Source organism: Rhyacophila brunnea, unplaced genomic scaffold (assembly GCF_057557595.1).
Source record: "Rhyacophila brunnea isolate RB1 unplaced genomic scaffold, BYU_Rbru_1.0 scaffold_9, whole genome shotgun sequence".
In the NCBI taxonomy this organism is placed as follows: Eukaryota; Metazoa; Arthropoda; class Insecta; order Trichoptera; family Rhyacophilidae; genus Rhyacophila; species Rhyacophila brunnea.
In genome coordinates, this window is record NW_028233361.1 from 28,713,089 (window position 1) to 28,732,089 (window position 19,001).

Consider the following 19,001-nt stretch of genomic DNA (forward strand, 5'->3'; position numbering starts at 1 on the left):
TTAATCGCATAGTGGGTTAGATATAATTTGATAGCTAAATTTTACCCTACAACCATACACCTTGTGGACTGATAATGGTTTAAATTTAAATAAATGATAAGGCAAAACAAATCGACTGCTAAATCTGCAAACCGGCTAACTCCACTTGGGAACATTGTTCAGGAAGGAGAAAAAACTTAATAATTTAACTATCGAGTGGAATTTAACAATTCCAAAAATACACTTAGAAAATATTTTTTAACACAAAGACAATTTATATAAAGAGCGGAGTTGTTCTATTTATAATATTAGAAATTTGGTACCCGCAGTTGGATGTTTTATATGAAGAACGATAATGCATTTATTTATAGGTTTAAGAATTTTATATTTTCTGAGAACACAGAAAACATGCTTTATAACAAAATGCCATCAAAATCTCATGTTTGGTCAAAAGTACAGTTAACTGGTTTGCGAATTAAGCAGTTGGAATGTCACATTTATTTAGGTATCTAAACAGTTTCGTTTGAACAATGATAAATACTAAGCATTTCTAATCGAATAATCCAATTCACAATATCCAACTCGAGACTGTCCATGATTCGCTATTATCATCAAAATTATTTTCTATGACACTAAACAAGGAAAAACCGAAGAAAGTTGAGGCCTTCTAAACGAAGCTATGTATATGTATTCTCAAAATTATTTGTATTGACAGAATGGCTAATGTTGACATCTTCAAATAAATGGAAAATAATCGGGTGGCCTCAAATTCAGGTCACATTATGAGAGGAGAAAAGAGAAATATTCAATGAGAGATAAATGGTATACGTAGCGGACTACGACACCACTAGGGAAAAACCTCCGTGATTGCTACGAACGCAGTTTCATTGATTTTTTTGACAAGCTGCATAGATCGTCCTGACAGTGACTGACTTCCGATAAAGGATGGTACAACAAAAAAAAGAAACCTTTTGAAGATATCTACGCAATGTCCATTTTTAACACGTTTTTCTCAGCTCGTATTCTTGTTTGTCCGGTGATTGTTTATCCAGTACAAATTTTGCAATCGATTTTTAACTAACTTCCCGACTAGCTGAATATTTGAAACTTTTAAAATATATCAGAACACGATGCCAATGCATTCTTTTAATACTTTCAGCCATCTTTAAGTAGAATTGAATTCATTTTCAGTTAATTCTGTTTTGTATGAAAAGTTATTTCGGAAGAAATCCGTAATCCAATCCACTATTATTGGTTGCTAAGGGGATGGTCCTAGCAACAAAATTATTAATATATACGTGCGTTACTATGGAAATCAAAATGACATTTCAGTTTTATATATTTGTTTGTTTGTTGCAAAATAGCAAAAAAAAAATGATTTGTTGACAATTGCCTTATTTGTCCTAAATTATTAATACATAGAATTGTCAAGTTTATATGATTCAACAGAAAATTTAAAAACGTGGTATATAAAAAGTACTTTTTATCTTGTAATTATTATATTATTTAAACATATTTGAACTAATCATTACAGATGACAGATCATTGAAGAATGGATAAGGTCAGCAGAAGTTGATTTAATAAAACAAAATTGTTCAGGGGCTGCACTGATATCTTTATTTGGTGCAGTAGGACTGTAAAAGCTTCAACCATATTAAAAATATGAATATGTACATTTACGATTATTCGATTTATCGACTTATATTGGACGGGTAATAAAGGGTTAAATCAGCTGTTTGTAACGTTAGAAGTGTGTTGTTATTAACTCAACGATAATGACACAATAATAACTTCAAAATAACACGGAAGGTTTTTTTTTTTGGATCAGATCAGTATGAAATTATTTAATTTAAATGCTTTTACGAATACATTCACTAACAAAGCCAGTAATCACTGACCTCACTTTTGACTTACTGCCTCTAGCCAAATTGGATTTTTATTCGGTACACTTTATGAAATAATATTCTGAATCGTTAAAAAAGTATTATTTGCATGTTTCGGTTTTTTAATTCATATCTCATGTCTTATTTGGGATTTAATAATGGTTTAATTGCTCGGCACGATCTGTTTCGCAAGTACCTACCTACTAAAAAAAACAAACAATTTAATTAACTTTTAATGAAACACCATATTTCATATTAGGATGATTAATTTGTAATGGTATTTACCAGGTATGGCCAACAGGTCGATTTGTGGCCGTCTACGTTTATAACAAATAAATAGTTGAGAATTTTGGATTTTAAACTCTACACAATATATTTAATGTAAGTGAAAAAACTCCAATAAAAAACAATAATCATTTTCCAAATAAATATAGATATCTAACCATTTTTTTTTTAAATATTCTAATTTTAATTTTACCTTTGATCAATACAATACAAAATGAAAAGAGATAACAGAATTTGAACAAATATGCTGTATTTTCTACAATTATTAAGAATCAAACTTTTAACAAACCCTTTCCATATAACGATGGTGTATTTTAAGCATCCAATGACGTTACATTAACTGGATTTTTTTTCGCAAAAAACCTTACAAACTTTAGGACTTTATGAACTTAAAACCATCTCTAAATCCTTGACAAAATAATATTTAGATATACGACATTATTATAAGTGATTCTATTTATATAATATTAGTACTAAATATTTCGTTATCACAAAAGGTATTGTTAAAAGTTTCGCTATTATGAAGAAATAAAAAAGTATTGATACTGGAAAATATCAGTATTAAATGGTACTTTTGTCCGCAAGGAATTTATTTCCGAAAAAATCGCAAAATATCGGTTATGAAAAGATACTTATCCCTACGCTTAGCTTAGGCTCTATCTAATACAAAACAACAACCGTCATATAACTAAAAATTACTTAACTCTCGGCCAGAAAGAAATATAAAATAACTTTGTTTCTAAACATTATAATCAGCCTTTTTGAATAGCCTAGTATAAATTTATCATATGTCTACGACATATTATTTTCATTATCTTTTGTAATGTTATATTACAAAATATTTTATACGCTGGTAGTTGGTAGTTTCCAAGTAGCTTTAAAGAGGGCGGGCTGAATAGTTTGAGGCTATTATCGGGCATTGTTATCTCTGTCGACTGACATTCGCGAGATTGGACGATAGCGACCGGCCGCAGTTAGGCGATACGGTTAGCTTTTTAATTGGCAACACTCCACCTGTGCGTAGGGCTATCAAAACGAAAGTTAAGTCGAAATAATATTATTAAAAATTTTCACATATGCCGAGTCCTGAAATAATGCTACAATAGCGATCTACGCGCTGATGGGGAAGAAGGGCCAGTTCTTTTTGTACTTTAATAATAATATATAACACCCACACGGCTTAAGGGTCCGCCGTGAATCCCAGGTTCAAATGCTTTATCTGGCAAGTACACATATTGTTTTTCAATGTGTGTATGAGTCCAGAGTATGGACCTAATAGGTTGAGCAAGTGCCTGACATCCATTTCTCGTAAAAACAAAATCTGTTAATACAAACCTATACTACCATATGATCTTATTAGGTTTGGACGTATCTATAGTCTGACATGGTCGATTTTTTTTTAATTTCCAAAGACAATCGTGTAGTGAAACAGGAGTAGTATTAGCAATAGAAAAGAAACAATCATAAACACTCAGGCTTTGAGAAAATCACTTAATTAAATATATTGCGACCTCATCGAGAATCAAACCCGGAGCCCTCTGATGAAAAGTGAGCATCTTATGCATTGGACTACGAGTGCGGTCTTCTTTTTAACACGACGACAGGCCGGAATTTATAATGGAGTGTGATAGTAGCAAAAAAATCACAGAAACATCCAGGTTTCCAGAAAATTACACTATCGTGGAATTAAAGAACATCATACATGGCTGTCAACTAGAATTAATTATTTGTTAAAGCTACTTGATTGCGTAATTATTTTGTAGACGCTTGCTAGCCTATATATATGTAAAAGTTTCAGACAATTATTTTATAGAAATGGGTATATGTGTAAAAACTGGTGTGCTCCAAATATTTGTATAATATTAGTTATATAAATATCGTATTTTCTATTGAATATACATTCTAGATAGTTCTTCCTGTATAGTGTTCTATATTATAATGTAGTTTAGTAACTATCAAATCCAGTAGTCTGTATGTGAACGATGGCGAAATAAATCTACCTAAAATTGATTTAACGTGTGCGAATGGGTATAAAGCGTATTTTTTTTTTCAAATACATAACCCTCGTGTCTTTTTCATTTCTAACGACGAAAATAATTGCGCTTGCGAAGCAAACAAAGAGAGATATTTTGCATGACGCCCACTTACAAAGAGTATCGTCATAAACTGAAGAACCATACAATACAATATACTTAGAGAATAAGGTATACCAACTAAATGTATCTATCCAGGAAATTAAATGTTTATAGAAGCCGTTTGAAGTAAAGACTTCAGTCGCTCACGCATTTACGAACATTGATGTCAAATTATAACTAAATTAAAATATATTTTTTTTAAACACTAACCTTACAAAATGACCATCACTTACAGAAAATATAAAAATGTTGAACCATGAACAATTGCTAATTGAATCAATGATTATGATCACGAAATATCATTGGAATATCTCGTAATTCTCAAATATTACAAAAGTTGACTTGAGGATTATGCACACTCACCAATGGTAAATGTACATTGACACAACATAATAGAGTCCTTGCATATATAAAAAATATACATTAAGTAAAGAAGTGAGTAGAAAATAAATTGATTAAAATTTAAATTGAAATTTCAGCAATTACTCTCTGTTCAGAGTATTATTTTTTAGGTTATTAAATCCCAAGAATATATTTTTGTTAAATAAGTTAGTTTAATGTTTAATTATTTTTGCACATATCACACGTCAAATTATTTCATAGGTAATCCATAAATAACTCCAAAATAGTTTTCATACAACGGAAAAAAATGGTAAACTTCCCAAAATAATAGAACTGGGTATTATTTGGTAGAGGGAGTAAGTAAGTTCCGAACTTATATTGAAAACTAAAATTAGACAGTTGTCACTGACTGCCTCGTAATCTCGTAAGGAAATCGTAAATATGTAATCGTTATAGATGAGGAATGTCTCTTGGTGCATTAAATCCGTGTCGACATAACATAATTCGTAAATTGTGTTATTTGTGTTATATATGAAACTAACTATGCGAAATCTGTAGGTGAAAGTTTTAGATAGATAATGTCATTAAAGAATAAGTTGTTTTAGGTGAATATTGTATGAGAATGTCATGTTAAGAGCACTAAAAGAAAATAAAACTTTAGTAAGTTGATAGCAATAATATCGTCTATAAGTCTTGCTGCTTTCATTAATATTGTCTAGTAGTTTTTGAGTTGTAGCAACACAAACGTAAACAAACATAAAGTATCGGATCGCTTCAAAAGCGCAATATAAAGCATTGTGACCATATAAGACCTGACTACAAGGAAAATGTGCGAAAAGTTTTAATACAAGGTTAGTAATTAATTATAGCTTATAACAATCAATCAGTGGCGAAGGGTAGATGTAGGCTGTTAAGATCCGACATAAATTGTGTTACTTTTGTAAACTTTGTTAGTTAAACGTATTTATTTGCATTGAACTAAAGCTGCAGTGTGTAGAAAGTGTTTGTTAGTCTTTACAATTCAATTAAACACTGCTCAAACCATAGTAGATAATACCTAGTAAAAAAAATTCGTTTATCTATAAAATATCTAAAATGATGCCATTATTAAACCATACATCATTTTAAATATTAGAAGAATATAGATAGAAGAATATTTTTTATCGATTATGGTTTGGTATGGCAGGGCTTGGTGAGTTTAAAAAACTAACCAACGCCACCTGTAATATGTATTCTTAATTCAACGAAAACAAATAAGTTTGACTAAAAATGTTTAGTGTGCTCTATTTATGTTGAATCTTAACATCCTTCCTTCACTCCTCGCCACTGCAATCAATATGTAGCAATAATTAATTACTATAATAGAAAAATTTTAATATACCTATATACAAAATGATACAATATTGTTTTAGTAAACTTATTCTGATAGCTTTGTAGTAATAACTGGAGTCACTCCGTGAAAACGTGGATTTAATAGCCAAGCTGGCGTTGAATATGGAAAAGACTGAGATTTTGAGATTACGCGAACAATGAAATTGTAATTAATTGTTTTCGTACACTTTCTTCGCAATCATTTTGTTCTGTGAAAACGTCATTTTGGAGTTAGTTATTATGAGCAGAGAAAACGTGCAGTCGCTCGGTTCCGTTCAGTTTTGTTGGCCTATTAAACACATCTCATCATTTTATTTTTGGTTGTAAGCGATAAAACAATGTAGTTTGATGATACATAGCTACCTACACGTTTTAGTTTTCATAGTTATTCAAAATAAATACATGGTTATTGATTATAATTAAATGTGTGTTTTAATATTTAGCATATTATACGAGGACCGTTGGAAAAGGAGAAATAATGGAAGTTCTGGAATGTGGACTATGTGGAATAAAACTATTTTAATGACCTCTTGTATTTTTTATTAAAACGATAATATTCAATCAATGTATAATTGTATATTATATATGCTAAATATTAATCCGCCATAAAAGAGAAGCAAAGAAAATTAAATTAGCGTAGTATATAAAGGTGATTTTAGGCATAACGCATATATACTTAATATTTAAAGCAGTAATATATATACCTATTATATATATTAAAAATAAATGTACTTTAATGTCACTGGTAAATACATTAAAATAATAAAAAAAACGTGCGTGCATGCGCTGCTATCTTATTTATGTGGATACTAGGTAATTTTTAAATTCACTATTATTATAGTAATTGTAATATTTACATAAATGAACGTTTATGACTGTAATGTAGTGGCAAATAACATCACATTTTCTACCATCATTTAAAGATTTATAAGGTATACTGATAGTTATATAAATGAATAATTTAAATGAAGCCATTCAAACTAATTCTATTCCTATTTCTATCTTATCCGTATACAATATTGATATAATCAACTGTTTGTGTTTATGACCTTTTTATGTTGAATGTTAAATTTATATTTGTTTATTGATGCTTACTAAGACGTTATGCCCACATGGATTTTTCTAAAATTAATGATCCCTGAAACTATAAGTCCATGACCAATGATGATCATAACCATCAACTAGTCATATCTATGTTGAGCTCTCTCTCTGTCATGTCGGGAACACTCAGCCATGGCCCCTAAATCCGGAAGTGGGCCCCCAGGCCAGGATATTTGGTAGGCCTCCTTACCTATAAAAGCAGTATGGCCCTCTATACTAACTTTTTCCAAATGGTGTTTGAGATAAAATTAAGAGTAGGTATTAAGTATAATTTTAAGTATTTTTTTAATACATACACTTGAACTATTGAACTTATGAGTATCGAAATACAAATTGCATTGCACAACTACATGTTTTAATAGCATAGTCAACATTAAAATTCTAAGGAAATAGCGGCGCAGGTGACTTTTTACTATTGTGATTATTTGTGATGTGTTTATCTCACTTATCTCGTTGACCCACCACACCGGGTCCCTCTTGAGTCCGGGCCCCCAGGCTAGAGCCCTGTCAGCCCCCCCTTTGTGGGGGCCATGCACTCAGCCTCTAAGATTTCATCTTATTATTATATATTATTAATTTGATGGTCATGTTTATAATTAAAATTCAGTTTATTAAGTTTAATCTAATGTATCAAAAAGATTCTTGACGAACTCGTAGTTTTAATATTTTTTTAAAAATTCATTTATAAAATCATCGATTTTTATAAATAATAAATATGTGTATAACTTGAAATACTTTTTATGTGCATCAAATCAAGCTTCAATATGGTAACCAAGCCAAAATAAGATTGAAGATTTAAGCCGTGAGACCTATAAAACTATATAAGGTAAACAAAAAGGAAATATTTTTTTAAACGACAGTCCTTCATTGGTCTGTTTAAGACATATTATTATTTCATTGTTTGGTATTTCGGTCTACAAAAACCATAAATCGATCATAACAAAAATTTCTCACGAACTCTAGAGAAATTTGAGAAATCAATCAAGCAGTCTCGAATTAGCGAGAATCGATCAATATTCCTTAATTTTCGAATTATTGTCGATTCTGAGTATCGAAAAAGACATCAAATAACTAACTCTAGAAGAAGGTTATAGTTTACAATATCCATTAATGGATTTATATTTTGCCAATACATGCGAATTGGATTAAATGTGCAATGGAATAAAATACCACGAGGTCGTCCTTCAATAAGACGAGTACTGAGTGGGCGGTATCATGCAATTAACAGAAATCTGGATTAGATATTTCTGAGTTGGTTAGATGGTTGACAGTGGCGCAGAACTGAAAAGACTGGGAGATACCACAATTATTAATAGAATGGTGACTTGATATACCGAGGGAAAATGTTGGATAAATACTATTATCTTTAGTATTAAAATCTGTTAAAAGATAATTAAAATAGTTAATCAGTGTGTCTGTGTGTCTGTGTCGAAATTAATAGCGTCTGAGAATTTAATTATAATTTTAATTGAAATAATAACTTTCATGGAAATTATGAGGTGCGATCATAAAAGAGTGTTTGATCGACCATGGTAAATTTTAAAAATCGTTTGCTAGAATTTATCGAAATCGTAAATAATTTTGATTGATTCTATTTTGAAACAGAGTTATAATTATTATTGATATTTTAGAAAGGCCATTCTCAGTACAATTAGTTTGAGTACGTACCCATGACTTTTAATATCGTCTTCTTTAATTTATTACAGTTTTAGCAGTAAAAAAACCGGAATGATTTTATCATTTTAAGTCAACTAAAGTTATTATGTTCTCTTAAATCTAGGGTATGGAGATATGGACACTAAACTAGAAGATGTTACGGAGAGTTGAAGCATTTGTGATCAATGATCAGTATTGTAACAGTTATAATATCTCAATACATAAATATGATAAACTACCCTTGATAACCGCCGATAGCGGGCTATTTATAGCAGCCTTATGTATATAGACTAGATGCGCTGAACTGTCAAAAAATGATATGTTTTAACTTTTAACAGCACTTTTCTTGGCTGTGTTTAATTTTAGAGTGAGATAGACATTTTTTACAGTTTAGAAGGCTAACTTATTGTTACAATAATAATATCTCAATACATAAATATGACAAACTACCATCGATAGCCGCCAATAGCAATTTTGTGTATACAATAGAACTGATGACGATATAATGATATATGACGCCTCTATTAGCTAGCGCCGACACAAGCACAAGAAGTTGCGTTTAGCCTCAATACCCAGGGAATTCAGAAATAATGGGAACTGAAATACATAACGGGTAAAGCGATAGCAGGCAACGGACTCGAGTGTTAAACTTACACTCGTGTCAAGAATAGGTTTTACGTCGAATACTGAAAACTGCTCTCGGTTTATGCATTTACGCTCATTTAATGTTGGTGTATTACACACACTATTGCACGTGCATAATGCGTGCTTCATTTTTATAGGACACTCACACATTCAAAAGCCTGCTTCAACATGCGGCGTATTGAATATAGCCTATCGGTATTCTATTTATTATTTGTTCTGTGGTAATAAGTGTGATGATACATAATAAAATTATTACTGTTTTTTTATGAGTATGTAAAAATACCTATATATCTGCTTGATTTATTATTATGTTATGGAACCCTTTTATATTCATTTTAGGGATTTTATTACGGTAATATTGTAGACTCAATTTGTAAAAAATATGCATGCTCTTAAGATTTTGATATAATTTACTAATTTAATATAATACCCTTGGAAGCGTTTCCCATCGCCTGTTTCCTACGCTTCCAACGGGGGAAGTGTGGTGGGGTCAAATGTGACGACCAGAGGTTATAACGGACGGATGTCGTATTTGGTTAAAACTGTCTCAAAGTTATTTTACAGGAATATTATTACATAGGAATGTAGCTATTAGTAAAAATATGCTCGGCAAATTTACCCTAATACCTAGTTGTAGACTTTCCAAAATCCAGCATATTACATCCAGCATTCGTCATATTTCCATACAAATAAATACATACTTATTATATTAATTAGAGAAAATAAAAATAATGAAAATGGGCTACCTTCTGGGTATGGCTATACGAATGTACGATTCAGTATGGGATTCACATAAAATGTGTTAAAGAATATGTTATTATCGATATTTACATATATATTGGTAATATTTGAGGGCATTATATTTCTTGCGTTTTATTTCCTGACTACGGCTTGTCTACGGCGACTGACTTTAATATTTCTATATTATTAATCAGTTCTGTGATAATCCATTAGAGAAGTTTTATATTATAATGTCCCCATACTATTATTCGCTGGGTGCGCTTGTGCATATTGTCCAACAAGAAATCGGCGATAACATTAAGTACCTAGTTGTAATTGCGTGTAGAAGACTTCTAGTTATGTACATGTCATGGCTGCAACGCGTGCTAGAGACTTGTTGAAATAATGTATCGGCTCTCCTTTTAGATGCTACTCCTTTTCTGCTTCACAATAAACCAAAAGTTTACTAATAATAATTCTAACATCACTTTTGATCGTTTTAAACATATTTTTATTATAAAAAGCTTCACATTGCGTAAATTGCCCGATGCGTACACCACGGGAGCAGCGCTCGAAATGGAGCGGAACGCCCCGGAGCGCCGTTCCTGTTCGTGGGATTCTTAAGGATGGCGTTCCTGTTCGTTAAAACCTCGAAAATGGCGTACCGGTTCGTAAAATATCCGACGGACAGCGAGTCGTCTAGTAAAATCCTCAAGCGTCATACTTAATATTATTACGTTCCGAGTTAGATTTAAAATTTACGAAAATGAATTGATAGGTGCAAAGGTACAAAAACATAAATATTTTTTTTATTAAAAAATAATTTTACTGGTTTAGAACCACTGGATTTTCTATGACCCGTACATAATTTACTTAAGTTTTTTTGAAATAGTGATAGAGTAAGTGTAAGACAGCGTATTTGAGAAATAACCTTTTTTCAAGACAATACTTTTTTCAACGAATTTGGCCTTGAATGCACCAATAGACATATTACTCTTTTGCGTCAATGGTGATAAAACAATAAAATTGTATACAAAGAAATGCACTGGGGTAAGTAAGATTTATTGCATTGTCGTATGGGACAATAATGTATTTTGAAAAAAAAGGTTTTTATGATTGTAAGGAAATGTTGGAAGCTATTTTACATTGGAATGTAGATTTACTGTATTATTAATTTATAAAACGAGACACTTACTTTTTTGCAAGTTCAAACATATAATTTTAATACAGTTAAGGTTAAGTTACATGCCTAAATATAGTGAGTTAATAACGTAATAGTTATAATGCACACTGGAACTTTTAAATTTTTAAATGAAACACATTCAATACATATATTATCTTTACTGCAGTGGTAGGCAATTGTTTTTTGTAATGAAACTTTAAATTTTGTATCGAGACAACCATAATTGGCCGAATTGTCCATTTATCATATTATTATGTTATCGAAATTTACATGGGTTTGACGCGTTCATAGTTTTTGTATTTCATAATGCAATCGAGGTCGTTCATTGGTCGTTTATCAATATTAAGTTGTATGCAGCCAATGATAAGCGTTTTCATCAGAGGAAGCGACAAAATTAGACTCCTTATTTTTCCAAATTTAATAATTTTAAGTTGTGTTTTTTATCTTCTATCATATATTTTTATTGTTTTAATTTTATATGGATATTTTTCGGGTTGAATGATCTGTGTTTTTGATGGTTAAACTAATATTATAATAGATTTAATAACTTAAATCAAATAATTCCATAATTAATATAGATACATATTCGTGAACATCGTATGCATGTTAAAAAAAATTGTATTGTTTAAGGTACAATACGAAATAAAAATATTTAAATAAATCAATCAGAATCCAATAGGATAAATATATGAAAAATTTCCCTGTATATAACAATTTCTATAACATTGGAAACCTATTAGAATAAATTATCCTACATGTCCACATGATGTAAATATTTTTTTTCTAATAATATGTTCCTACACTTCTGAGGTTGTTTAAAATGATTCATATTTAATAAATAATGCTACATTTGTAAATCTTGCGTATTACATACTTTTTTAATTAATTTATTTAAAACCATGCCATTGCTTTTTCGTATACGATGGATTTTGATTTGATTAAAAAATAGTTTACCATAATCAAAATATTTCGAATTTACGAAAAATCAGAGCTTTGAAAAAAGCGGCATGTATTTTGTTTAAACCGAAGAATCTTCACTCATATTTCTATCCACTCTTAGTTGCATATTTTTGTTCAAACTACTAATGAAACCAATGGGAAATTGTGATTAGTTTGTCTATTGTTTCGTGTATTTTAATAATGTTTCCCACTCCAATTAGATTCATATACGTTTAGTTATTTATATTTGTATAATTATTAATGTATTTTTTAGAAAACGATTTCGTAAACTAAAATGACTCTATATTTGTATGTTACCACTAATTGTTATAGCCGATAGCGTATTGGGCGAAGATGATGATAAAAAAAGTACATCATGTAAAAGTAAAAGATATTTTTATATTACAGATATTATTATATCTAATATCACACATTTTTGGAAAATTGTCGAGCGTTCCTGTTCGTGAAATTTTCCATTTCGAGCACTGCTTATACAGTGAATTATATGCGATTTTCAATACATCTACTTTAATAATAAAGCTGTCGAGTATCGACACATAATAATCAGAAAATATATTGGACAATTATATAAATTAAAATGTTCATAGTCATGAAGTATAATAGCGCCGCTCTCTATCGATGTCTCCGCCGAATCTTAGGGGTACATTGGTACGACCGCGTTACAAACACCCGAGTTCGTGAGCATACACAACAGCCTTCGGTGATTGAAGTTATCACGAAGAGACGATTTACGTGGCTGGGACACGTATTCCGGATGCCGCCAAAGAGTGCGGCACTTCGTACCCTTGTAGCACAGCCTCAAGGGTTCCGTCGCCGTGGCCGGCCCTCCCTCACCCTGCAGCGATGCTACAAAAGCGACCTACGTACTGCAGGTCTGACATGGCGGGAGGCGCAGGAGTTGGCGATGGACCGAGGGAAGTGGCGCCAACTTGTGCTTGCTCTATGCCCCAATGTTGGGACGTGACAGTGTGGAAGAAGAAGAATGTATATTTCAATTATTTGTATTGGAAATCCATTTTGTATTTTTTTCCAATACATACGAGAAATAGTGACGATTTTATATTTTTATTGTATAAAAATGAAAAACGCTTTCGATATTATTTTTTTTTATCCATTTATTCTTTTCGAATGAGTGAGAAATGAGTACCTGCATACAATTTGCAGTCAGTGGTCAGCACAGAACAGATTAATAAGATAGAAATGCGAAAGTCGGTCGCCATAAACAACAGCTTTGAAATCAATAGCAATATATTGATATATTCCACTTGCTTGAGGTGAATTTAGGTGAACGCAGGGGTCGAAATGGACCGGAACGCACCGGAGCGCCGTTCCTGTTCGTGAAATCGGTAAAATTATCGCTCCGTCTCGTGGAATAAATAATTTGACCGTCTTAGCTGGATAGGCCATATAATAGAAAATCTAACACACTTATGTTTTTTGAAATAAAAACACATAAAATTTGATAACTTTACTAGGTAAAAATCTTCAGAAAACTGTTGAGCGCTCCGGTTCGTAAATTTTTCCATTTCGAGCGCTGCACGGGAGCGTAAATTGAAATGATAAATTTCGGCGCTTAACTCATTTGAAAACGGAATTGTGATTAGCTGCACTGGAGGGGACTGTTAGTTTGGGACGTTTTTTTAAAAATATGCATTAGAATTAAACAATACTTACCTATTTTTTTAAATAATTATGTAGGTCTTACACATTAGAAATAAATACTATTCATTTATAATGTTTTTTGGATAGCACATGAAATAAAAATATATGTAGATAATATGTGTTTCAACATCCTTAGTATGTTTAGTTCTCGTACAATTTCAGGTTAAAAAGTTATTAATCTATTACTAGCTCTTAGTTTCAATATCCACCATATTGGTTGCAATACTTCGCACCAAAGAGCTGATTAACATATTGAATTAAGTAACATTTAAGTGCTTATATTATTAGAAGATATTATTTTTTGGTCACCCCATACTGGATTAGTTGGAGTGAGTTTGTTTGTTTTAAATTTAATTTAGTGACCATTACTTTTGAGGCACGCATCGGCGGCGAATTTTTAATATTATTAGTAGACCAAATATTTCGGACCACATATAAAAATATCATATTTTCAATTCTCAAGGTCATTTCTGTAGAGCGTCCCCTTAACAGTAGTTAGGTAATATATGGAGTTTACAGTAGATGGATTGGAATCAGGGAACTGAAATACATAACGGGTAAGGCGATAGCAGGTAACCGACTCGAGCAAGGAAGAATCCGGGTTAAACTTACACACGTGTAAAGAATACGTTTTACATCGAATACTGAAAACTGCTCTTGGCTTATGCATTTGCACTCATTTAATGTTGGTGTAGCCTATCGGTATTCTATTTATTATCTGTTCTGTGATTGGAATGGAGATACTTCTTGAAAGCAGTTGATAACACTTGAAGATGATGGCACTTTAATGGTTAATCGAGTTACGGTTATTGGTTTTCTCAATTGATTTATAGTAGGTACATTATTAGTCATACAAAAAAAAAACATACATGAGAGTTAACCCATTAGATGCTGAGCTGTATGTTGAACTCACGTATTGAACGCCTTGATCTTTAGCGATGGTCGATCGGGATATTGAATAGAATGAGCGTGCGTGCGAATAAATTATCAATTACTCCAATGAACAAATAGTTATAATAAATGTTAAGAATAACTACCACCATAATGACTGACTGTAACAAATAGCGAAACTGGTTTCCCGTTCAGAGATGCAAGGCATAGGCGTCTGCCAACTGAACACTTGGTGTTTAACAACGTTAGTTCGCTTTATAGTCATTTAACACCTAACGGCGATTTTATTTGATGCAGATGACGCAAAAGATTCGTCAGAAGATTTAAAAGGGGGCCTCTAAATAGTTCACATCAGACATAAAATTATAACGCTATTATTATTGAAAATACATCATTTTTAAAAACTTCAGAAATATTTAAAAAAATAACTGCTCTTGATGCCAATAATAAATCATGTTAGTAATAACTAATAAAGTTAGTCAGTTGAATGTCGAATTTGAGAAGAATGTGGACACACCGGACAAAAATACAAAATTTTTTCCACATGCTATTTAGGCCATAGCATTAAATTTTTGGAAGGAACCACTTCTTCTATCTTGGATATAGTGGCCGTCTTCAAATAACTGTATTTATTACTAAAATACTATTTTAAGTAAAACAGTTTGTATTAACTTCGTCAGATGTACTTCATATTGAACATTTATCCAATAATTACCCATGCATGGGACCTCTCCCCTGCATAATAATAATACAAGGTGAAATAAAATACCTTTTGAAAATCCGTGCAAAAGACTATTAATAATATAAATATTTTAATATATAAGAATGCGTAGCGAATCACCTTTAAGTAAATTATATGCAGGAGTAAAAGGTGTGTTCATAGTGTCACGACAATTTGACAATATCACGTTTCGTTTGCACTTAAATGTCCATGTTTAATGTTGTTTTGGTTTGCTTATTATCCCGCCTGTCATCTCTCCTCGTCAGTTAGCAATAGTAACATGTGTTCGATAATTTACTCTACGCGGCCAATTAAAATAAATCCTTAGTGCAAAAATTCTATGATTTAAAATTGATTTGATTGGAAATTTACATTGGGTTTTAGAAAATGAGACTTATTTTATAATTGAGTAGGTCGAAAGCAAAAAACCTTCTCCCCCCAACACTCACAATAAGAGATGCATATAAAAATAATACCATAGTTTTGAGGGATTTTTAGGTACCTACACTATAAGTTTTATTATATAATATAAATATAGTGTACTCAGTTACATTGACCAACGTTTAAATTAAATATAAATTAAAGTTATTTGGTCTAATTGAAACATTACAAAAAGTGGTAATTATACATTTCAAAAATGTAGAGAAGCCCTTTTGGTTTTTACCTACTCAATTGAAAGATATATATTGGTATATAATTGGTTCTGAATCATGCTGAAGTATGGGTATTTTTAAATATTCGGTAGTTTTTTCAGAAGACGAATGTATCAATCCTTTATAGCTAACGTTTTGTAAATGTATATAAATAATAATGTGTTCCTTTCAATTGATATTGTGGATAGTTTTCTCACATCTAGCGTACGCGTAGTGCGTATTTTCATCGGTTTCTATGTTCAAGTATTTTTATTTCCGTTATCACTTCACTGATTGAACGGTTGAAAAAAATGACGGATTTAAAATTGAAATTAACAATGGTTGGAAACTTTTTGGGATCAGTTTATTCTTGGAATCTTAACTGTTTTTTGATATCTTGGAATATTGTTAACCAGCGATAAAAATTATCTGGTAATATCACCAAAACCAGTTTTTATATTTTTAACGTAGTTATAAATATTATTGAATTGTACATTAAAGTACGAGCAATTTTTACATATTCGAGATGGTAATTTTCAACTCTTTTACAAAGCACGTCGAATTATCTTAAAATGAATTAGAATAGTCTATAATAACATACACCTGAAATTATTCCTAGAACCAAAAAGCCGAATGTCCACATATATAAATCGGCTAAAAAACCTTAAAATTGCATTTTTCGTAATACGATACACTGATTTTCAGGTACATGTTAGCAACGATTAGACATTTTCTTTTTCAATTTTATTATAAAAAATTTGGTTCGATCATTTTTCAATTTATATAATGTTTATTTGAGATTTAAAATCCGAGTATAACTCAAAAAGGAATAAATGTAATTCTAGCTGATTGTCCTTTGAGTTCCTCAATTATTGTCAATCGTGTGATTTTGATATGCTTTAGTAACAGTTTCGAATAGGAGTCACATTCAAATACTATGAATACCTACTAACAAACCGCCCTTGTGGATCCGGACAAATACGAGGGAGAGAAGGCTAGGAATGTTCTATGGAAGGGGGAGAGGTTTTAGTCAGGATGAACACTGTTTTGGTAAAACTAATTTATTAGTTTTATTAATAGACATTGAAAAATTTTGTATAATATTTTGTTTACACAACACGTGTGCAGGAAGAAGTATACAGTTAAAAATATCGCTTATAGCTTTGACATGGCGTGGTTGGTACTGAATTAGAAAATACTTCATTTAATGGGGGAATGTACTTACTTCATGTATCCAGAGTGCATTGTAAACTCAAAATGTGTGGCGTATCGAATTAAGGAGTGACAATGGGGCTTGAAATATATCTATCGAGAGGGGCTCATAAAAAGACGATTAAGAAATGCTAAGTGTACGGCAAATATTTACTATCGAAATAAATTTACAACATATTATTATAGGGTACAAAGCACATACACATATCTAAATATTAATTTTATTCATATTCAAGATTTCTTAATACCAAGCATGCAATAGATATCGACTGAAAGTAAAAAAAAGTGAATGCCAAATAAGTACCGCAGTACACAAAAAAAAAACTATCGACAAGTGTTTAGTTTAGTACGAATGGAATTTTAAAGCAATCATTATACTGTCAAATTAAAAAATGCTGCGTTATTTATTATTGGGTAATTTTGACTAGGTACACTTTTTATGTATAGTATTCAATCGGTGTTTAAAATGATACAAAAAATATTAATAAAACTGGTCATACTAATATTATATGACGTGCTTAACGTGAGTTATCCCATATAATACTTTAGTATGACCAGCTATATTTTATAGTACTATGTTACTCAAAGTCAATACATATGACATCTGCTTTTCTTAAAAAAAATAACGGGTCTATAATAATTAATAGTCAACCTAGACTTGTGACTAGAATTTCTCAATTTTTTTCTATGGTATTGAGGTAAGAACATCGATCCAGGAAATATCGCGAATTCTTTAGATCTTCGGTATGTACTACGTAGATAGATGTATAATCAAAATCCCTTGGACATACATAGTGGGTGATCAATATTAATTTTCTCAAATGAATAGAAAATGACAGGGATTTCTGCATAGTATTAATACTAGAAAACGATAGAACCTTGGCCACATTATTACATACATAATTTTTAGCTTATTATCATAGAAAAGATCGGCCTTTTAATAGAACCTACGCATAGTTAGTAGATGAAGACACTATATTCTGTGACTAAAGTGCAGGTATTTAAGGAAGCAGTCGCGGTGATGTCCTGATGGCAGCCGACCACCAATAGAGAGCAGTCAAAGAATATAACAATATCATTAATTTCTATTAATATGGTGAGAAACTATTGAAATACAGTATGACTGAAAAAAAACCTAATTGGAGGGAAAATGTAAAAGGGGGGTATTGAAAAAAAAGAACATTTAAATTTTATGTTTCTAAAAAAATAACGTTTTATTAAAAAACAACATTCAATTAAAATTTTTATTGATTTTTTTTTATTTTTTATTAAAAATATCATGTACTTATATTAGTTTGTTGCATTTTTGTTATGTAATTCTCACCTTACGCCGTTCGAATGTCACGTCCCAATCATTGTCAAGCGCGCGTAACTCGCATATGTTGAATATTTCCGACGTAAATCGCGGGAAAAAAAACGTAAGTGCGGGTATTAAATGTACTGAAATACATCGGGACTGAAAAAATTACACGCAATTGCCGGGAAAACGTGAATTCCGGGCACGTAAAAACGAGGTTATACTGTATTATTTAATTTATTATATCCACATCCATGAAAATCTGGAAGACTAGTTGTAGAGATTAATGTACCGGCTAAAATGCTACACTATTATTCATTAATATT

The 19,001-nt window shown here is 31.2% G+C and overlaps 1 protein-coding gene across 2 annotated transcripts in view; it reads right to left on the reverse strand.

Moving 5' to 3' along the window:
* LOC147063490 (uncharacterized) overlaps window positions 1-19,001 on the reverse strand; it is a 221,739-nt gene that overhangs the window by 122,886 nt on the left and 79,852 nt on the right. The gene's annotated exons all lie outside the window — the stretch shown is intronic.